General features: G+C 42.7%; 1 protein-coding gene across 1 annotated transcript in view; it reads left to right on the top strand.

Moving 5' to 3' along the window:
- LOC127160995 (NACHT, LRR and PYD domains-containing protein 12) overlaps positions 1–23,668 on the top strand; it is a 120,819-nt gene that overhangs the window by 35,158 nt on the left and 61,993 nt on the right. The gene's annotated exons all lie outside the window — the stretch shown is intronic.

Below are 23,668 nucleotides of genomic sequence, written 5' to 3'. Positions count from 1 at the left end.
CTACAGCGTCTCTGACACAATGAGTCTCATCCTCACAGTCCAGACCACATTCACTCAGCTGCTCTATCCTGGGTATAGTGTTTGGTCTGGATCATCAGTGAAACTGTTTTGATGAATCAGAATAGACTGATGAGAGATTCTACCCATAATGCTTTAAGCTGCATGATAAATCAGTAAGAGTGAGATGTTATTGAGTGTCTTCATGACATTAATACTGCAGCTCAACTTCTGTCACTCAAATAACAGAATAAATGTGTCAGAAATCCTCATATAGACAGTAACATCAGTGTGTGTATATTTGTGTTTTTTATTGTTGTGTCTCATCAATCATGTTTTATTACTGTCAAAATGTAAAAATGTTACAATCATGATTTATTAAGAGCATGTAATTAATTTCTCTCTATTGTTTTTGTACAGAAATAATAAAACAATAACAAATCAAGTTAAGATCAGTGTAACGCCAAGCCAGCAGAGGGAGCCCTCACCCTAGTACTGCCTGCACGCTCCCTCTGCTGCTTCTACCATCACTTCCTGTTTGGGACTATTTAAATACCATGTGCTCTATACTTCGTGAAGTATTGCCAGTTTCACCTGCCTTACCAAGTGTTTGTATATACTCTGTCTGATTACCTGTTGCTGTCTTGCTTTGTCTCTGGATTTCGAGTTTACAGATTACCCTTGTCGGATTATTTTGCCTGATTGGACTGATTTATAGGTTTGGACTCTTTGCCTGGTTTCTCACGCTTGCGTCACGGATTATCCCTTGGACTGTTGCATTCTTGGACTGCTTTATTTGGTTATTGACCCTCTGCCTGTTTTAACGTTTATGTTTGCTGCTGTTTCTAATAAACTTCCGCATATGGATTCAACTTCTGCCTCAGCGTCCACGTTACAATCAGATTTTAATTGATGTTTGTATCATGAATATAATCGATTCTTCACAAGACTGAAATGACTTTCTGACATTATAAAATATGACATTATTCACAGCATTTCATAAAATATATGGTAACTACAGTAAAGCTGTATTAAATTATGGGATCTCTTTTATTAAGTGAAAGAAGCTGTCAGAATACATTTTAAAATATTTTCAGAGAGTTTCATGTTTTAATCAGTATATAGACAAAATCCTATTATTTATTTATCTATTATTTTATTTACATTTTGTATATTGAATTGATATGAACAAGTATTATATTATAGATATAATGCAAACGTTACTTCAGCTGACATATTTGTATCAACACTATTTATTAATTTAACACTAGAACCACCACAGGGTAAATTTTACCCGTGGGTATATTTCAAATGTACATACCAGGTTTTTAATAAAACATTCAAGTCTCCCAGTCATTGACTTTTACTAAAATTGTATGATTTACAATCCCCTAGTGTTAAAAACTGTTTAGCTAAAACTAGATCAAAAAACGGGGCATTTATACCTATAAGCGCCAGCACGGGTCAAATTTACCCACTATATAATGCCTGTATTATCAGTATTTACATAGCATAACAGTAGAAAATGTATCCATCTCACATGTGTCCTGCAAAATCACATGTCCCCCATACTGTTTTAAAATGTTTATAATGTCTAAAAGTGGTGCCACTATCTAACACTATTTCCACTATATAAATAGCATCCTAATACTGCAATTTAGATGCAAAATTATTTTTATAAAATATAAATAGAATCTATGGATATTTTCACTTAGTGTACTGTAAATAGTATTTTGCTAACATACTCCTGTTTCACTTAGTGCAAATAGCCACTGCTTTGTTTTATGCCTTTTGGCCTGTAACTTTTCACAGGTGGTCTCATAGTTTCACCCTTAACTAATAAAGATATAAATTTCCCTATAACAGCTATAGTAGCCTGTGGGTTAATCTTGTAAATAATCATTGAATCCCTGTCCCTGAATTTTAGTATGTCACAGAGCCACCAGCACCAGTCCAAGAGATCAGTAAAGATGGCACAGTATGGACTGTTCTCAAATCTGGTGAAGGCACTGGGAGACAGCAAGTCCAAAATATTCTCACTGAGTCTGCTGGCCCCACACCACACGCAAGACGCAACATCCAAGATAAGATAACAGCTTTTTTGTGCTTGTGTGATAGAGTGATGTTGCAGCACATCCGAGAGTGCACAGTGGCTGAAGCCCGCAGAGCCACTGATGAGACAGCCTGGGATATGTCACTTGCGGAGCTGAAGGCATTCATTGCACTACTTTATGTCAGGGGTGCATACTGTGGGAAAAACATCGACATTAAAAGTTTCGGGTCTGTGGAATGGGGCAACACATTCTTCATTTCCACAATGTCAAGGAACCGGTTTAGGGAAATTATGCGCTTCCTGCGCTTTGATAGGAAGGAAACCCGGCGCTGCCGTTTGACCACTGACAAATTCGCACTCATGGCTGAGGTGTGGCAGAGATTCACAGAATTGCACTGCGTGCTACCGACCAGGGCCACACATCACCGTAGATGAGCAACTGTTCGCCACAAAGGCAAGATGCAGATTCACGCAGTACATGCCCAACAAGCCAGATAAGTTCGGGGTCAAAATTTGGCTGGCAGCAGATGTTGACACCAAATACATGTTAAATGGCTTTCCTTACTTGGGCAACGATGACAGCAGACCAGCTACACAATGCCTTGGCGAGAGTGTGGTGCTGAAGCTGGTGGAGCCATTCATTGGTAAGGGAAGGAATGTCACCACCGATAATTTCTTCACCTCCATCCCACTAGCCAACAAGCTTCTCCACAAAAATACAAGCATGGTGGGGACCATTAACAAGAATAAGCAGGGGCTCCCACCTTCTGTGCAAGGGAGTGGGGAGCTGTTCAGTACCAAGGTACTGAAAAGTGATAAAATCACACTGACTGTCTATCAGTGCAAGCTTCGAAGAAATGTCACCATCCTGAGCACTTAACACCAGCATGTAGCCATCTCCACAGACAACAAGAGGAAACCAGAAACGGTGACCTACTACAATAGAACAAAACCTGGTGTTGATGTACTCGACCAGATGGCTCGCCAATACTCAGTAAAAGGTTATTATTATTATTATTATTATTATTATTATTATTATTATTATTATTACTATTTAATTTGCCATACATTGATTTATGATATAACATCAAAACTGACCGCGCCAAAAGGTGTTGACTTTGTTGAATAAAAGTCTTCTTCAGAAAATCTTCGATGGCATTTTCATTTTATTCACACCTATAATGCCCGATAAAGTAGAGTTTGGGAGTGCAGCGCTTCCTTGATTACAGCCGTTACCAGGAAACCGCTATAATGCCACAATGTTCTTTTCGTTCCTCTCTGTCGCTTTCTTTGTCTGTCTCAAGGCGGCACCCGTAGTTGGCCCGTTGCGGTATTTTACAACTTGCTGGATCTTGCTGCTATCAATGCCTGTGTGCTTTACCGGAGCTGCGTAGAGAACAGCATCCCCAGAAGGGACTTCATGCTTCAGCTGGCCCAGGAGCTGCGCGCTGAGTGGATGGCATCCAAAGTGGCACTACGTGTGTATGTGCCACTGGACGGTGTGACTACTTACAGGTGAAGTAGTCTCTGTAAGTAGTCACACAACACACATTCATATTTAGATGATATAGCCTAACCATAAATGTTCAAACTTTGGATTAATTAATTATTATTTATTTATTTATTTATTTATTTATTTATTCAATTCTAATTTATTTGTTTTGCCATTTTTGTCGTTCATTGGTCGCTACTGTGTGGCTTTTTATTCTAGTCTGCCGTTTCCAGAAAAGAAAAATAATAATAAAATCTGATCCACGATGTAATGAATAAAACCATTTTTTGATTACCTCAAGTTTCTTGGTGTTGTTCTCTTATTCAAATTATAAATGATAGAACTAAGCAAATTAATAATTACTTAGTTAAGGCTGTGCGCTTGAATTTGTTATCGCATCATACATGCACTGTGGCAAATCATTTATTGCTCGATGTCTATAGGCTATTGTAGTAATTTAAATAGCATAGTAATATTGATTAATGACATTAAACTATAATATTAGCCCCCCCAATATATATTTACTTCCTTTTAATTCTAGTTGTCAGTGCAGGCTTGTTTATCTCATATTGCACATTTTGAAAACAAAGAAAGGGAGAAAAAAAAAACGGACAAAAATATAGCTGATGACTATGGAGTCATGACTATTTCATGACTCTAGACAATTCTTTGTGATGACAGTGGCATAATACAGTGAAATAAAATGCTCTTTAGCCATATTAAAAGACTATTCATGTGCGTGGGTAAAATTTACCCGCATGGCTGTTTTAGGTATATAGCGACCCCCGGCGATTCTAGTGTTAAGTTGAACTAGACTAAATATATTTTTTAAATGCTGTAATACATCCAAATTGTACATTTCAGCAAAATTAAAATTAAAAATTAAATAAAACAAAATTAAATCACACAGGTAGGGTTAAAATGTTTAGTTTCCTTTTTGATGAATCGTTGGTGTTTTTGTTTGTTTGTTTGTTTTTTTGTCCTTGTGTGCCTCTTTTAGCCTTCATAAACTGTGTAGAGTAAGATGCGATAAGTAGAAATATTTTGCGTTTTGAATGAGTCAGTTGTATGCTCTGCATGAAAATGCAGGATGTGTACTATTATGATATTGTATAAAGTTCACAGACCTTATAAATTGTATTAGATGTCATGCCCATTACATTATGCAACTTTACATATGCAAAACATAGTACAGTAGTTTATATTTTAAGGTTTTAGGTATTTAAGGTACTGTATTATTGTATTTATTTTACTTTTTTTAAGTAGATGTCTCAGTAGACTATTCTGTTATATTGTATTTTCTTTTATAATAAACTCTTTTTTTAGATCATTTTTTAGATGAGTTATTACCAAAGCAGTCTATTTACGGGACATATTAGACACTGGAATATCATACACCTTTATTTAATATATATGAAAATGCTATCAATTTACAATGCAGATGTAAAAATGGTTTAACGTACTGATTGCTTATAAAAAGCCACTTTGTGTTCAGAACTGAAAGTGAAAGAGAGAACAAAAACATGGAGGAAAGATGAAGATAAACTATCGTCACATCAGATGGACAGATGGGCGTAAATTAAAATATATCTTGTCCTGAGGCAGTTTCCACACAGATTCACCTTTGTATCTGGTCTAAACCTTAAGAGCAGTGTTCCCCTTCAGGAACTCGAGCTGCGTCGAAACGCTTTGGGAACGCCTCCAGCGTGACCACGCTCTGAAACACGTGTGCAAACAGTCCAATGGAGAAGCGAGACGTCACAGGCGGGGTGACGTAGAGACCAGGAAGCTTAAAAGCACGTGCAGTGCATGCAGCCGGCAGCTTCTGTCTTTCAGCAAGCGCTCTGTGTGTGTGTGTCACTCTGTTTTTTTGTGCTAGTTCGCACAGCTTTTATTTGAGAGTGTCACAATGTCCTACAAAGCATTCTTACGAATATAAGCAGCGGCATTTCGACTGTGTGTTCCTCTCTGCCTGTGCTATTTCGGGTGGCGATACACACAGCCTATTTGTTGTCTGTTTGGGAGTGAAGCATGGGAGTCAGTTCTCGAGGGAGCTGACTGCCAGCGTTTGCGTTCCCCGCGGCTCAGCTTCCGCTTCTGCCGAGGCAGGGCGGCGGCCGTGATCGTGGGGATCGCATATAGATCTACGGACGGGTTAGAGACGGGTCCGCCCTATCTCTGCCTTTCTCCCTAGATCTAGCGCTCTCTCTCTGGGTCGGAAGCCCGCGCTGCGGTACTTCCCCCTTTGAATGAGAGCTCGCGGCGAAGCAGGCTGTGTCAGTTCCCGAGGGGGCTGACTGCCCGCACACTCGCTGCGCACGCTTCGCTCCCGGAGGACTCTCTTTGAGGAGGGAGCCCTCGTGATTTCCCCGCGGCTCAGGTCCCGCTTTTGCGAGGCAGGGCGGCGACTGCGACCGTGGGAATCACAATTAGATCTACGAACGGGTTAGAGACGGGTCCGCCCTATCTCTGCCTTTCTTCCTAGATCTAGCGCTCTCTTTCTGGGTTCGGAAGCCCGCGCTGCGGTACTTCCCCCTTTGAATGAGAGCTCGCGGCGAAGCGGGCTGCGTCAGCTCCCGAGGGGGCTGACTGCCCGCACACTCGCTGCGCACGCTTCGTTCCCGTTGGGCTCTCTTCGAGGAGGGAGCCCTCGTGAACTTCCCGCGGCTCGGGTCCCGTTTTGCCGAGGCAGAGCGGCGACTGCGGCCGTGGGGATCGCACTTAGATCTACGGACGGGTTAGAGACGGGTCCGCCCTTTCTCTGCCTTTCTTCCTAGATCTAGCGCTCTCTTTCTGGGTTCGGAAGCCCGCGCTGCGGTACTTCCCCCTTTGAATGAGAGTTCGCGGCGAAGCGGGCTGCGTCAGCTCTCGAGGGGGCTGACTGCCCGCACCCTCGCTGCTCACGTTCACTCTCGGAGGACTCTCTTCGAGGAGGGAGTCTTCGTGAGCTTCCCCGCGGCACGGGTCCCGCTTTTGCCGAGGCAGGGCGGCGACTGCGGCCGTGGGGATCGCAGCATAGATCTGTGAACGGGTTAGAGACGGGTCCGCCCTTTCTCTGCCTTTCTCCTTAGATCTAGCGCTCTCTCTCGGGGCTCGGAAGCCCGCGCTGCGGTTCTTCCCCCTCTGAGTGAGAGCTCGCGCTGCTGCGGCTCATCTTTCTCCGAGGAGATTGATGCTGTCCGCATATGAGCTGACTGCATTTTGGATCGCTCGTAAAAAATAAATAAATAAATAAAGCAACGGGGATTCAAGCGATGTATGTGTGGTTTGTTCGGGAGCTGAGCATGTACAATCCGTCCTTGAGGGGGCGGGCTGTATTCATTCATATATGTAAAAAAAAAAAAAAAAAAAAGCTACGTGCATTTTGAATGTTTAGTTCTTCTCCCATTGTTATTTAATTCTGATGAATTAAATTTATTTACTGCACTCTCACCCTGTACTTTCGCTAAGTGTGTGGATGCTGCTAAATAAAATAAAATAAAATAAAGAAAAAGTGGTAGCTGTGGCTGCCAGGGCATCTGCATACTGAACCTTATTGACATTTTGTCAGTATTAGCTCATTCTGAGCATGGGCGGTGCGGCATTGAGATGTCGTCCTCGCCCATATGAAAGAACTGGGGTTGTGACTGAACGCAGAGAAAAGTGTGCTTTCTCCATTACAGAGAACCACTTATCTAGGCGTAGTGTGGGATCGACCACGATGCAGGCATGTCTATTTCCTGCTCGGATCGAGTCATCCTCGCGGCAGTCAAGAGAGTGAAAGTAGGCACTCACTGTGAAGCAGTTTCACAACTGCTGGGTCTGATGGCAGCTGTGTCCAACGTGATACCTTTTGGCCTGCTGTTCGTGAGACCCCTGCAGTGGTGTCTCAAGACCAAGGGGGTTCTCCCTGAGGGGAAACCTGCTTTGCATGATCAAGGTCACGCGGCGATGCCTACGTGCCTTGGACATGTGGAGAAGACCTTGGTTCTTGTCTCAGGGCCGGTGCTGGGAGCTCCTTGTCGCAGCGTATGCTAGCGACGGATGCGTCCCTCATCGGTTGGGGAGTGGTCATGAGTGGCCCCCCTGCCCGTGGTCTGTGGAGCAGTCACCATCCAGTTTTGAGATGCTGGCCGTGTTTCAGTCTCTGAAACGCTTTCACCCAGACCTATGAGACTATGGTCCTGACTCATTTGGTCCAGGACCTCCGAGGGCAGGCCCTACTGGGGAAGAGCGTGGTCCACCGCATTCTTCGGTGCCCGTCTCTCCTCGGTGCCCTCGGGAGATTAGCCTGCCAACCCTGCCGGTGCTTCAGGGCGCAGCGGTCTCCAGCGAGCCCACACCTCAGTCTTCCGCCCGGAAACGTAGCGGAGCTGGGGAGCTCGCCACCCCTGTGTGTGGGGGTCTCTACAGCAGCTAGTTCGGCTGTCTCCTGCCGGTCATCCGTTACAGGACACCGAACTAGCAGCTCATACCAGAGGCCAGTCTCGAGAGACTGGTTCCCTTAGTAGATTATTTGGCAGCGTGGAAACTACTGCCAAATGTATCTGCTTGGGTCCTGCGCACTGTAGAGCGAAGCTATCGCATTCAATTTGGCGCTCCGCCGCCACCTCTTTACGGGATCTCCACTGTGGTGAGCCCCGAGCAGGGTCTGGTAATGGAACAAGAAGTAGAAACTCTCTTGAGGAAGGAGGCCACTGAGGTGGTCCCTCCTCACTTCAGGGAGTCCGGGTTCTACAGCCGGTACTTCATTGTTCCGGGGAAGGATGGGGGTATGCGTCCATTTTAGGTCTAGACTACTGAATCGACATTGAAGTTCAAAATGTTGACTATCAATCAAGTAGTGTCACGGATCAGGTCCGAGGACTGGTTTGTGACAGTAGATCTAAAAGACACATACTTCCATGTCTCCATCCTTCCTCAACACATGAAGTTCCTGAGGTTTGCTTTCACGGGCAAAGCTTACCAGTATCGGGTTCTTCTGGTCGGCCTTGCACTCTCCCCCCCGCATTTGAAAGAGCTGGGGTTGAGACTGAACGCCAAGAAGAGTGTGCTGTCTCCATTATTGAGAACCACTTATCTAGGCGTGGTGTGGGATTCGACCACGATGCAGGCACGTTTGTCACCTGCTCGGTTCGAGTCGATCCTCACTGCAGTCACGAGAGTGAAAGAAGGCCGGTCACTCACTGTAAAGCAGTCCCAGCGACTGCTGGGTCTGATGGCAGCTGCGTCCAACGTGATACCTTTTGGCCTGCTGTACATGAGACCCCGACAGTGGTGGCTCAGGACCAAGGGGTTCTCCCCGAGGGGAAGCCCTTTCTGCATGATCAAGGTCACGCGGCAATGCCTACGTGCCTTAGACATGTGGAAGAAGCCTTGGTTCCTGTCTCAGGGCCCGGTGTTAGGAGCTCCTTGTCGCCGCGTAACGCTAGCGACGGATGCGTCTCTCACCGGTTGGGGTGCAGTCATGAGTGGCCACCCCGCCCGCGGTCTGTGGAGCAGTCGCCATCTCACTTGGCACATCAGCTGCCTGGAGATGCTGGCCGTGTTTCGAGCGTTGAAACACTTTCTCCCGGACCTAATAGGCCACCATGTGTTGGTTCGCACCGACAACACAGTGGTGGTCTATTACATCTACCACTAGGGAGGTCTGCGTCCGCGCCCCTTATACAAGCTGGCGCACCAGATCCTTGTGTGGTCCCAGGACAAACTCCTCTCGCTGAGAGCAGTTCATGTTCCTGGGCATCTCAATATGGGAGCAGACATCCTGTCGAGGCAGGGGCTGAGGCCCGGGGAATGGATGCTTCACCGTGAGTTGGTGAAGCAGATTTGGAGAGTTTGGCCAGGCTCAGGTGGACCTCTCCGCGACTAAAGAGAATGCGCAATGTCACCACTGGTGCTCTCTGACTTATCCAGCTCCATTGGGGCTGGATGCCATGGTACAGATGTGGCCGAGGCTTCGTCTGTACGCCTTTCCCCTGATCGCTTTGCTCCCGGGAGCCGGAGTTTTGGAATTTGTGGGTGTGGCCCCTGAGGGGGCACACCTCATAGCTCCCGGTCTCTCAACTGAGGTTGTTGAGACCATCCTCCAATCCAGAGCTCCCTCCTCGAGGAAACTGTACGCCCTGAAGTGGAAACCTTTCACTTCATGGTGTGGAGACTGCCAGCAGGACTCAGTTAACTGCCCAGTTGGTACAGTGCTGAGGTTTCTGCAGGTTCGGTTCTCCACAGGGTTAGCCCACTCCATCCTGAAGGTCTACGTGGCGGCTATTTCGGCCTACCACGCCCCTCTGGGTGGCTCCTCAGTGGGTTGGAACCCCCTCGTTACACGTTTCCTCCGTGGTGCGCTGAGGCTTAGGCCTCTGGCCAGGTGTAGCTTGCTAAGTGTGGTCGGGATGCTATTTCATAGCTTTGAGTCCTCTGACCTTCCCTTCTTGGGGGTCAAGGCTCTCCTCTCTTAAGTTGGCTTCAGAATGCTGTGGAATGTCCACCCCTTTGACTTTAAGGTTCTTTCCTGGACGTGTGCCACTTGGCTCTTTTTCTCTCACCCTAGCTGTGCTCTTTCACACTGGGCAGGGATTTGAAGTCTGGTGGCGTGGGCATCTCGTTCCCAAAGCGTTTCGACGCAGCTCGAGTTCCTGAAGGGGAACGTCTAAGGTTACGTATGTAACCCCGGTTCCCCGAAGGGAACGAGACGCTGCGTCTCGGGCCATACTTCTGGCATCCCTGCAGCGCTTGCTTCTCTATTCAGAAGCTGCCGGCTGCATGCACTGCACGTGCTTTTAAGCTTCCTGGTCTCTACGTCACCCCGCCTGTGACGTCTCGCTTCTCCATTGGACTGTTTGCACACGTGTTTCAGAGCGTGGTCACGCTGGAGGCGTTCCCAAAGCGTTTCGACGCAGCGTCTCGTTCCCTTCGGGGAACCGGGGTTACATACGTAACCTTAGACGTTTCCTTAATGGCCGCACAGTTCCATACAGCTTAGCAGCCAAAGCTTTGACAGTCAAACTTCTGATAGCGTCAAATGCAAATATTTAATGAATTAATCAAATGTTGGATGAATGACTGGTGTTTGTATTGGTGTTGCTTAATGGAAATGTATGAATATACATGTAAATATAAATGTGAGCAGCTGGACAAGTTTGACCTCCATAATTTCTCTCATGTCACGCATTTGCTAAAATGTTCAATAATAAGATTTACAACAAGCAGTGACAATTGTTGTCTTTACCAAGGACAAATCAGAAGTTGTATTTTTTTTTGTATCAAAGTTGTATTTTTAGGCTTTTTAACTTCAGCTACAACTCTCTCTCTCTCTCTCTCTCTCTCTCTCTCTCTCTCTCTCTCTCTCTTTCTTTTTATGGCAGCATAAAAAAAATAGGTAAAAAGTGCAGAAAGGCTTCTGAGTTCATTTCATGAAATCAGCTAATAAATTGTGTGAGAAACGGGAGCGAGTGCAGTGTTGTGGAAAGTTACTTTTAAAAGTAATGCATTACAATATTGTGTTACTCCCTAAAAAGTAACTAACTGTGTTATATACTTTTTAAGGAAAGTAATATGCTGTTCTATTTTTAGCAAATGTAAAAAGCCTTTCACACAAAAAAGTGAAATGAATAGGTAAATAAAAAACAAAACAAAACAAAAAACAATAAAGCACAGATAGTTTATCTAGAGTCATTTCTGCTTATTAGTATGGTTAAATCAGATCATTAAAGGTCAGCAGCAAAGACATTGGTTAATAAAATGGCATTACATGAAGGATATTTGTATTATTTAGCATATTTAATTAGTGCAGGTTTGCTTCATATTCTGAGTTTGCATTTCTCTGTTTTTATTCATTTAGAGGAATACTGAATGTTTTATTCCGAGTAAGATCAATTAATGCATGTTCACATTTAGTCTACAACTACAGTAACATCATGTTTACACAGCGCACACAATGCCTCGGTACTTCCGTAAGTAACTGGTGTTACCTGTTTGAAAAAGTAACTCAGATATTTTCTTGTAAGTTAAAAAGTAATGTGTTACTTTACCAGTTACTTGAAAAAAGTAATCTGATTTTGTAACTCAGGTTACTTGTAATGTGTTACCCCAACACTGAACGAGTGGTGGGTGGAAAGACCATCTCTATAAGGACTATTTAACACAGCTGTGAAAAGTATATAGATAACATAAAGCGGCCCGAGATTTGCTGCACTGAAAACAGATGAGCACTAATGTCCCACATACATCTCCCGATTAGGGGATTTTGTCCACAAAATGAGAAAAACATTACTAATTACTTTATTACAAATTATTATTTAATGACTAATTATTTTAATATTTCACACTCGGGTTACAAGTCTGACTCTCCAACCATTAGGCCATGACTGCTTAATGGTTATAGAGTCCAAATTGTAACCCAAAGGCTGCAAGTTCGAGTCTCAGGTCTGGCAGGAGTGAGTAACCAGCATTCTCTTCCACCCTCAATACCATGTCTGAGGCAAGACCCTTGAGCAAGGCACCAAACCCCCAACTGCTCCCCAGGCACTGCAGCATGCTGGCCACTGCTGTGTGTGTTATCACTGCTGTGTGTGTGTGTGTGTGTGTGTGTGTACTTGGAGTGGTTAAATGTAGAACACAAATTCTATAGGTCATCATACTTGGCCATATGTCACTTCACTTCCTTATTTTAATGTAAGTACTGCAAACCATGCTTTTTCTTATGTCAGTGTTTGTCATAGAATGCCAGGCATACAGATTTGCTGGTGCTCAAAACAAGTACTTCACAGGAATTTAAAGCTGCAGTCCATATTTTTTTTATGTATTTACTTATTTTTTTGGTTAAAAATTATCTGCTATTAATATTTTATTAAGTACATAACCAGACTTGTAATGTTTTCTAATTTGAATGGTACTAGAAGGTTTTCATGGGAAATACAAGCATGTCACTGTTCATCTTTGCATCACGACATCACGTCTGTAAACATAAAGTCCCGGATAGACTATATTGCATGTGAGGATGCTGCAGCTGGCAGATAGCCTTTTCTTACAGCAGCTGGAATAATTAAATTTATCATTTTGATGGTGGATTGTAATCCAGAAAGGATTATATGTTAATGAAACATACATACTGTCGATAGTTTGTGCCATGTCTTTCCAGTTTAGGCTGCAAATGATGACAGAGGTACAAAAACGTATCCTTTGACATCCAGAAGTTCTTTATCCACTGGGTCTCATTGGAAGTTAGAACCACGCTGCTGAATAGACTGAGGAATACAAAGAAAGTTGATGTCAAACTTTAAAAAATGAAGGAGGGAGAAGGTGCTGGGTTGCTAAAGAACCAAGGTATGCATTTAAGGGTTAAAGAAGTAGTTCACTTCCAGAACAAAAATTTACAGATAATCCTGTTTTCCACAAAAAAACTTAATTTCTTTAAAACTGAAGAAAGACGGACATGAACATTTTGGATTAAAAGGGGATTAGTACATTATCTGTAATATTTTGTTTTGGAAGTGAACTACTCCTTTAATGGACACTACAGGCAAAAAACACTTTTTTTGATACACCTGTCAAGTCTGAGATTTTGGTCCAGAAAGCCATAAATACGGAGTGACAAAAATTAGATAAGTTTTAAGTATTTCTTTTTCTATCTATTCATATCTTTCTTGACTTTTCTTATTTATGACCCACAACAACTAGCCATACATTAACAAAAGAACACCTGAACAGGTACACCAGCACTCACCCTTGTAACGCCACACCAGCAGAGGAAGCCCTTGCCCATGTACTTTCTGTTACCGCTCCCTCTGCTGCTTCTTTGGTGACTTCCTGTTTGACAGCCACAATCTTGACCTGTCTTGACCAAGATCTGCCGCACCACAGATCCAGCAGCTTTATCAACACAGACCAACCATGAATCCAGCAGACCATCTCGTTTGTCTTCGTCAAGGAAACCGACCTATAGAGGAGATGTGGAGGACTTCCGTGAGCTGTGTTTCAAGGTAGACTTTAACGAGGATTAAGGACATGCCACGTTTGATGCCACGTCTTAAAAATATTTTCTGATGGGTCATGTGACACTGAATAGTGGAGTAATTAAGATAAAAATGTAGTTCACATGAATAAATTACCTTTCACAATGTATTCATATAGAAAACATATAGTTATATTTTATAATTTTACTGTTTTTACGGTATGTTTAATCAAGTGCAGGCTTAATTTGTGATCGGGAAAGTGTTTTTTACTTGAAAGATGTATTTAATGTGTCAATAAATGTTTTTGTGCTCTTTTGTGAATTGTCTTATTTTGAATATGAGATAAATATAATCATGAATTTACAGTTGAAATTCGGCCTGAAAAATACATCTTTTTAACTTTCACTTTACAACCACATTTAGACGTAATTTGGACGTCTTTTTATAGATGTCTTTTTGACAACCTGAAAACGTCTTGGTTACAACTGTAACCCTCGTTCCCTAAAGGAGGGAACGGAGACGTTACATCAATACTGACATATTCGGGGTCTCCCTTGGGAGCCTATCACCTCCGATCTTTAGAAGAAAAGGCCAATGAGAATTGGCGAGTGGAATTTGCATTACGCCACACCCCCGTACATACGGGTATATAAGATGGCGGCGTGCATCCACTCACTCAGGTTTTTGCTGAGGAGCTGAAACACCAGCATCTCCAGCGCAGTCCAGAGTTGTGGCAAGAGGGACGTAACGTCTCTGTTCCCTCCTTCAGGGAACGAGGGTTACAGGTGTAACTGAGACGTTCCCCTTCAGTCGTTCTCTACAACTTTACGTCAAGACTGACGTATTTGGGGTCCCTATGGAAAACGCCACAAGCCTGAGCCGCGTTACGTCATTGAGGACAATGCCAACAGGCAAGCATGTCGGAACAAAGTACTCAATGCGTAACCACCCCAACGCCCTGGGAGCCAGCTTAGAGGGGGCCCCACAAGGATGCCAAGATTCAAGCACCCGTTGGAGGAGCAGAGACAGAGACAAAATACATGTCTTGTAAGGTTAACATATAAATCCTTTCTCAGGTTAGAGGAACATGATGGAATTCGTGGAGAAAATTTGAAATTTCTAAGCCACATCTGGAAAGGGGTGAAGAAAACCAACTACCAGCACAGTAACGAACTACTCCACTTAGTTCGAACCAGCCGGCATGGAAGACCCAGGATTTACACCGGGAAGGCGCACTGATCCAATGGAATTGCGCAGCAAGCTGACACCGAGCCGTCCTCCCAAATACCTGAGTTACCTTAAAACACGTGAGGAAACAGGCTGTATGCGGAGAATGTAAAATCTTGTGAAGGTGTTAGGTGTCGCCCAGCCCGCAGCCCTACAGATGTCTGCTAAAGAGGCGCTGTGCGGCAACGCATAGGAGGAGGCGACACTCCGGGTGGAGTGGGCTAAAACTCCTAGGGGGCACGGCTCACCCTAGGTATCAACCACCCAATGGGCCAACCTCTGTTTGGAGACAGCATTCCCCTTCTGCTGTCCCCCAAAGCAGACAAAGAGCTGCTCAGAGTGTCTGAAGCTCCGGGTGCGGTCCACATAGATACAAAGAGTGCGAACAAGACACAGCAACCCTAAGGCCGGGTCTGCCTCCTCCGGGGGCAGGAACCTTAGGCACGTAACCAGGCTGGGGTCTCAATGAAGCGTGAGAATAAGCCAGACCAAACTCAAAGCACGATTCGCTAACAGAGAAAGCATGCAGGTCCCCCACCCTCTTGATGGAAGTGAGCGCGATCAGGAGCGAAGTCCACTAAGCACCACAGAGAGATCCCAAGAGGAGATGAGGTGCGAACGAGGGGGGTTGAGTCTCCTCGCACCTCAGGAAGCTGACGATCATTTGGTGCCTCCCCCGGAACAGGTCATCCACTGCATCATGATATGCTGCGATGGCCGCCACATAGACTTTCAAAGTGGAGGGGGACAGTCTCCGCTCCAACTTCTCTTGCAAAAAAGAAAACACCACTCCGATCGAGCATCTTTGTGGATCCTCCTGCCTAGAGGAACACTAGTCAACAAACAGATCCCACCTCAGCCCATAAGCCTGCCTCGTTGAGGGGGCTCTAGCCTGAGTAATAGTATCTATCACGGCCTGGGGAAGGCCGGAGAGTTCTGCCGCGTCCCGTCTAGAAGCCACACGTGAAGGTTCCAGAGATCGGGGCACAGCTGCCAAATAGTGCCCATCCCCTGAGAAAGAAGGTCCTTCCTCAGGGGAATCTTCCAGGGAGGGGCTGTCGTGAGGAGCATGAGTTCTGGGAACCAGGTCCGGGTGGGCCAATAAGGTGCACCCAGTAAGACCTGCTCCTCGTCCTCCCTGATGTTGCACAAGATTTGTGCAAGGAGGCTCACAGGGGGAAAGGCGTACTTGGTTAGGCCCCGGGCCAGCGGTGTGCCAGGGCATCCGTGCCGAGGGGAGCCTCGGTCAGGGAATAAAACAACTGGCAATGGGCGGATTCTGGAGAAGCAAACAGATCTATCTGAGCCTCCCTGAATCGGCTCCAAATGCACTGGACCACTTGGGGATGGAGTCGCCATTCTCCAGGAAGAGTAAGCTGGAGTGAGAGCGCATCCGCTGCACGACTCAGCTCTCCTGGTATGTGAACAGCACGTAGCGATTTGAGCCACTTCAGACTCCAAAGGAGGAGATGGCAGGCGAGTTTCAACATGCAACGGGAACGCAAACCCCCTTGGTGATTGATATAAGCGACCATCGCCATGTTGTCCGTGCGGACTAGCACATGTCCCCCTCGCAGCATCAGGTGAAACCAATGAAGCGCGAGAAACACGGCCAGCAACTCGAGGCAGTTGATGTGCCACTGCAGTCAAGGTCCTACCAAGAAGCCCGAGGCTGCTTGCCCGTTGCATACAGCACCCCAGCCTGTCCTGGAGGCATCTGTGTTGACAATCACATGCCTCCGGACCTGCCCTAAGGGCACTCCTGCCAGTAGGAATGCCAGGTCTGACCAAGGGCTGAAAAGGAAGCGACACTCCGGGTAACGCCGACCCAAAATGTGCCACGGTGCCATGCCCATCTCGGGATCCGGCCATGGAGCCAGTGCTGAAGCGGTCTCATATGAAGCGAGCCGAGTGGTGTGACCGTGGCTGCAGTTGCCAAATGCCCCAGAGTCTCTGAAAATTCTTCAGAGGGACCGCTGTGCTGTGTCTGAATAGGTTCAGACAGCTGAGCACTGACTGCGTGCGCTCTTCCGTGAGGCGTGCCATCATGCTGACCGAATCCAGCTCCATCCCGAGAAAAGAGATGCTCTGCACGGGGGAGAGCTTGCTCTTCTTCCAGTTGACCTGAAGCCTCAAAAGACTGAGGTTCTAAAGCACCAGATCCCTGTGCTCGCACAACAGATCTCACGAATGAGCTACTATCAGCCAGTCGCCGAGATGCGGATGCCTCGCTCCCAGTGTGGGGCGAGAGCACCCTCCACGAGTTTGGTAAATATGCGGGGAGACAGGGCTAGTCCGAAGGGGAGGACTTTGTACTGATATGCCCGACCCTCGAAGGCAAACCAAAGAAACAGTCTATGTCGAGGCAAAATCGAGACATGAAAGTACGTGTCCTTCAGGTCAATGGCTACGAACCAATCCTGGTGTTGATGCCCTTGAACCTGGGCGGACGCCTCGCGAACTGGATCACGTAGCTGAGTTGGACCATCCGGATCAACCAACGTGATGGGTCAGGCAGCGATAACCACGCCTTCAACCTGCGTGCTAGTGGGATCAACAGAGGGAGAGATGCACCGACAGTTGCACAGCCCTGGAGAGGAAGATGACTCACCGTGGGAGGCATTGCGTCCCACCGAAGAGTCAGGCTGCAAGGAGCAGCATACGTCTTCCATCCCGAACTTTTTTGTTTTACCATAGTAGCTATCACCTGACCAAGGGACCGCGCCGTGACCTTAGTTGCACAGAGAGCGAGTGCACACACAAAGCAGTGAGAAGTGAACACACACACACACACCCAGAGCAATTGGGGGTTCAGGGTTCAGTGAGCAAGGCTCTTCAGTCATGGTACTGAAGGTGGAAAGAGTGTTTCACAATCGCCACCTTCAATCCCTGCTGGTGCGGGAATCGAACCAGCAACCTTTGGGTTATGAGCCCAACTCTCTAACCATTAGGCCATGAGGCTCCAAAGCAGAAATCTGAGTGAGTGAATGCACAGCGTCATCTTATACCCATATGTACGGGGGTGTGGCGTGGCATGCAAATTCCACTCGCCAATTCTCATTGCCCTTTTCTTCTAAAGATCGAGGTGATAGGCTCCCAAGGGAGACCCCAAATACGTCAGTATTGACGTAACGTCGTAGAGAACGACTGAAGGGGAAAGACGTCTTTTCGTCTTTCACTTTTCAACCAAATTTTCACGTTGTTTAGACGTCTGGCATTGTAGTCCTTTCGACATCTTTTTGACAAGTTTTTGCTGGGTGGGAGTGGTTCAACCGTAATATTATGAAGGTACGAGAATACTTTTTGTGTGCAAGGAAAGCAAAAATTATGACTATTTAACAATCCTTTTTGAACTGAACAGTGAATGTGTTAATGGCAATGGGGTTGTTAAGGGCCTGCAAGTGTTCTAAAAATATCTGAGCGGCAGTGGTGGGCAGTAACGAAGTAGTTTTACTTCATTACTGTACTTAAGTACAGTTTTCAAGTATCTGGACTTTACTGGAGTAGTTTTATTACTTTCACTTGTACTTCACTACATTCCGAAGCGTAAGATCATACTTTTTACTTCACTACATTTCCTAAAACATATCGTTACTCCTCATAAAATATCACATGCTCTAAGATGAACAAGCGGTGTCTGATTCATGAACAAACTGATTCTTTTCAATGAACCTGTTAAATTGATTTGCCAATTGCACCAAATGATTCATTCACAAATTGGAATGATCCGATTGCAGCTGTTCTTGAGTCGACAACTCATTGATTCAAATGATCCATTTAGAGCTAGTCTCCAGTCAACTGAATTCACAAGTAAGAATCAGGAGATCTTGTGCGCACGCGACTGATGCTGCGAAAAATAAGTTATTAATGTCGAATTTTAGGATTAATTATTATAACTGAAAATCATATTTAGATCATATTTAGGCTGTCCGTTGTTTATGAATTACATCTGCTGTAAAATGTGATCTGTTTAAGCGCACTGAAAGGCTTGAATTCAGACGCATCAAAATAAAATAATTGGTGCATTCATATTCCTCGCTGATGTAACGTTAGCAGTTTTATTAAAATGCTACACATGTAGCCCTATGTGACGTCTGTTTTTATATTGTTTAGCAACAGTATAAATTTTCATATAGTTTGGGTCAGCTAGAATAGACAGATATGAATGTTTATTCAACCATACTGAAAATAAGTAAATATTGTTAGCTGATGCTAACTGTCTAGCTGCTTGCTGGTGCTAAGTTGAGATCATTTTTAGATATAAAGTCCACATATTTTTATTCAACCACTTAGATTACATCCGAGGGAAAAAGAAAGGATATCATGCTCAGAACATGGTACTTATCAAAGTGGAAAGTGATGCCCTCTGGGGTCATTTGGCCAGGGGTGTTTTTACACAGACAATATTTGAAAGGAAAAAATCATTATGAAAATATAATTATATTTTCCTTAAAATGTTCTTGCTAACTTCAGGCCTTTTTCTCATGTCATATATAACTGTCACTTTATGCAAAACAAGCTTTAAAACACTTTTTCTTACTGGTGAAAATTTGATGGTCAAATCTGTTTTCTCTCAGGTACATGGCAGTGTAAGCTTCACACTGAATATTACTACATCACTCTCATCAACATAGTCCATATCAACAACAAAAATTTATTTTTTGGGAAAATCCCAGGTATTTTGAGCAGTAGGATTATAAAAAAAAAAAAAGTGCTAATACAAAATTCAATCAAGTAGCCTATATAAAATCGCAAAATAAATCTATCAGTATTTTTTTACTTAAGTACATAAAAAATCAGGTACCTTTGTATTGTCACTTGAGTAAAATTGAAAGAGGAGCACTTTTACTTTTACTGGAGTAATATTTTATTATATGTATCTGTACTTTTACTCAAGTACTTGACTTGTGTACTTCATCAACCACTGTTTGTTTGTTTGTCTCAGCGACCGTTCTGTGCTAATGAACCCGCCTGAGAGAAGATCTTCTGGAATGTACCGCTGACTCTAATGTCTCTATAGTGGTGAAATATGAGATATAATTCGTTTGGGGGTAACAGACAGTTTTTGGTCTCATTAACCTATTATTTGTTCCAGAGAAGATAGTTTTGGCAAAATCTCATGTAACATACGTAAATTTAATACTGTATATCACAACGCCTTTACTTTTGACTGAATTGACTAGCAACTTTTTTGATGTCTGTTTTTGTTGTTGTTTATTAAATATTATTGATCAATAATTAATATTTTAAATAAACAATATTTTATGTATTTAATATTATAAATATATTTAATAAGTCTTTAGTACTGAGAAACTGTGTGTGATGGTGATTTTAGTTACATTGTTCCACCCTTAAGATGGCGACAAGAGACAGTTTTATGAGTGAGTCAGCAGTAAAGATGGGACTTTGGTAAAGACTTTTATACTAAAAAGTTTTAAAGGTTTTAAGTGGAAGTCATTTTTTAGCTTCAAAAACAGCTTGACACAGCAAACAAATGCACTGAGCAGCAAAATCACCCTTTACAGATGAAAGGATATTACCGTTACCACAAATATAATGCTTTCATGGTAAATATGAATAATAAATGCTTTATCAGATGCAGGTACGTTAATCACACTCAATTAGTCCATCTCTCTCTCATAATATTAATACATTATGCAGTGAGGTTTTAATGCAGTAATACAATAAGCTTTCAATGAAGAAACTCAACATTCCTTCGTTACTAGTTCTAAAGTGATGTTTTGGAATTAGTAATGGAGACTTGAGCTCAACTGTTTAACTGTCAAACTTTGATTTGAATCTGTGGCAGAAGGAAGTAGTTCTGCACAAAAGAGGGCTTTTAAAGACACTCCATTGTTATTTTGATTATTTACACACTCATGCCTTCGAACTGTTGTATAAATGCAATATCACACTCGTAGACTTGAGATATGGCTGTATATCGGCACACTGTGATTACCAGCGGCCTCGTGCCTATGGCCGAATCACAGCCGTGCTGATATACATCTACGTCTATGAGTGTGATATTGCTCATGTATGACATATTAAAATAAAGTTTTGACAAAGGTTTTAACATGATAAACCTTACCTTTCAGACTTAAAATCATTTTAAAGGAAAGAGATGATTCATAATGATGAACAGTGTTGGGCACGTACCTTTAAAAAAGTAATTAGTTATAGTTACTAGTTACTTCTCACAAATAGTAACTGAGTTAGTAACAGAGTTACATCATTATAAAAGTAACTAATTACCAGGGAAAGTAACTATTGTGTTGCTTTTTTTAAAATAAATAAATAAATAAATAAATAAATAAATACATACATAAATAAATAAATATATTAAATAACTTGGATGACCCCAATATTAAATATGTTAAATGAATGAAATTTTAATGAAATTAATTACATTTTTAGTTTACTCACCAGACTAATATTAAATATCTGATATAATATTATAATTATAATTAGCATTCAACTTTAGCCATTAGAACTTTAGTAATTAGAATAACCATGTATGAATTGACTGAACTTAGGACTGGTGGTGATACTGTTTATAATTTAGTGTTTCTATGAACGACTTGTTACTACCACAAATTGTACTATTAATAACAATATTAAACACACTAAGGTTTAATAGATTATTTAAATGTTTCATGTCAATAATAATTAGACACTAAACACTGATCTGAGTTGAAATATTTGAATGCAAAGCTTCCATGACGAAATCAGTTGCTAGCAAATGGCAAGTTCAAAGTAGACATTTTAAAGGGATACAGTGCAATCATACCACTTTTCTTCACCACATAAATAATTAAGTAGTTAGAATCCATTACAGTGTACAAAAAAAAAAAAAAAAATGGCTGCAGCTGCATTTTTGTATGAAACAAGAGCAAGTCCACAATACCAGGATGACATAATTAAGAAATTGTCCACATAATATTGAATTAAGCTTTAATATTTTATTAGCTAACCAAACGCAAAGCTTCCACCAAGAAAAACCATCAAGCATACAGCACTGACTTAAGTTGCCCCGAATGAGTTATTAGCTTTTACCAGTTGTTATCAGGGAATAACATACCTTGCTTTTTATGCCTTGTATAGGGATAGGACAGTAGAGAGATGACAGGAAAGAGGTGAGCGGGATCAGCAAAGGGCCTCAAGACAGGATTTGAACTTGGGTCGCCGTGAGCACAGCTGCACTATATGTCGGCACGTTAACCACGAGGCTATTGGCGCTGGTGCTGGTGCTGATGCTGATGCTCTTATTTACTTGAGATCATTGCGAGGTTAAATACAGATTTGAAATCACAACAAGAAATAGTTTAATAGCTATGATACTGGGTTTGAAATCATATGTTTGCATAGTTATGACAGAAAACAATAGGAAATAAAACAGTTATCGAATAAGCATGTGTCCTGTTCTGTGTCTTAAACTCCTGAAACATTGGTGTCTCATTTTAGAGCAGTTAATGCAATTTAAAAGAAGTCAGTTAAATCTGTAAATGGGGGTGGGTATGTGAAAAAATTCAGATGTAATCCCCTTTGTAATCACTGGCATTTTTCAAAAGTAACTGTAATTTAATTAAACATTTTTCTCAGTAACTGTAACTACTTGGGGATAGAGCCTTTTGTACAGCTGCTCCTCGCTTATGGAATGCCCTCCCTGATCATTTGAGAGCTCCACAAGCATCCAATGTCTTTAAAAAGGGACTAAAAACACACATTTTTAAAAAGTTTTTTAATGTTTAATTTTAACCATTATTTGGTTGCTGTTTTTAATTCAGCTCTTATATTGTTTTTATTACGTCTCTTTGTAGCATTTTGAGATTTGTCCTAAAATGTAAAGTGCATTATAAATAAAATGTATTATTATTTATTATTATTATTATTATTACTAATTACAATTACATTTATTTTGTAATTAAATTACATAATTCCGTTACATGTAACTAGTTACTCCCCAACACTGCTGTTTGCACATTCGTTCCGCCTACTACCGGAGAAACAAGCGGTTCTTAAAAGCAGAGGAGTTCCATTGTTTTGAGAGGAAAATACAACAAAGAATATCGTTTACACATAGCACGTCAATTCTGCATGGTATAAGACTCTGTTGCTCTGTATCTTTCTTTGGGTGTGTGAGACAAAGTGACGGCTAGTCATGTGCCTTCACAGTTTACAGCTCGTCAAATACAGGTACGCTGCGCATCCATTCAGATGAACTGAAAAATAAAATTATAATAATATTATAATAAATGATAGTAACGCTGTATTTTATTGGCAGTAATGGTAACGGCGTTGTAACGTAGGAACAGTAATTTGTTTGATTTATTTATAACGCCGTTATTCCCATCACTGATGATGAATGATTATAGGTAGGTCTATTACATCTGAATTTTAGAATGCACATTATTTTTTGTCAACCGGTTATAATTTACAACTGTGCATAAAAATTCAGCCTGCTTTTGGTTTGAACAACAATGGGATAAGAGACAGGCTGAAAGAAAATATAAATCCACTGTCTGACAGCAGGTGGCGCATATGGTAAAGAGACATGTTTCCCCAGTAACCTCTGTAAACACAGCAGCTCCCCTAATAAACTTTTATTACAGTATTTATGTGATTTTTTTTTTTCAAATCATGGCAAACAAATATGGTTTTAATGATAATACAGTATATTAATCTGTAGTCTGAAGTCTTGGTTGGTCAAACTGTAACCGTTTCATCCCTGTTTGTAACCCCCAAATTACAGTAAGCTTGGTGACCCCTCTAAAAATCCCCCTCCACCCTTGATCTGGGTGACGTCAAACATAATCCTGTCTTATATCTATGTTTATATTTGTTTACTATTGTTAAAGCAAAAAGGGTTGAAGAATGAATGACACAGTTCCATCACCATTGTTTAAGGAACACATTTTTTTTCCCTTTTAATCAAGACATGGATAAGAAATTTATTCTTACAGATTA

The sequence above is a fragment of the Labeo rohita genome, unplaced genomic scaffold, assembly GCF_022985175.1.
Source record: "Labeo rohita strain BAU-BD-2019 unplaced genomic scaffold, IGBB_LRoh.1.0 scaffold_52, whole genome shotgun sequence".
Taxonomy (NCBI): Eukaryota; Metazoa; Chordata; class Actinopteri; order Cypriniformes; family Cyprinidae; genus Labeo; species Labeo rohita.
The sequence above is the reverse complement of the archived record's forward strand: the minus strand, read 5'-3'. Positions and strand labels throughout refer to the sequence as shown.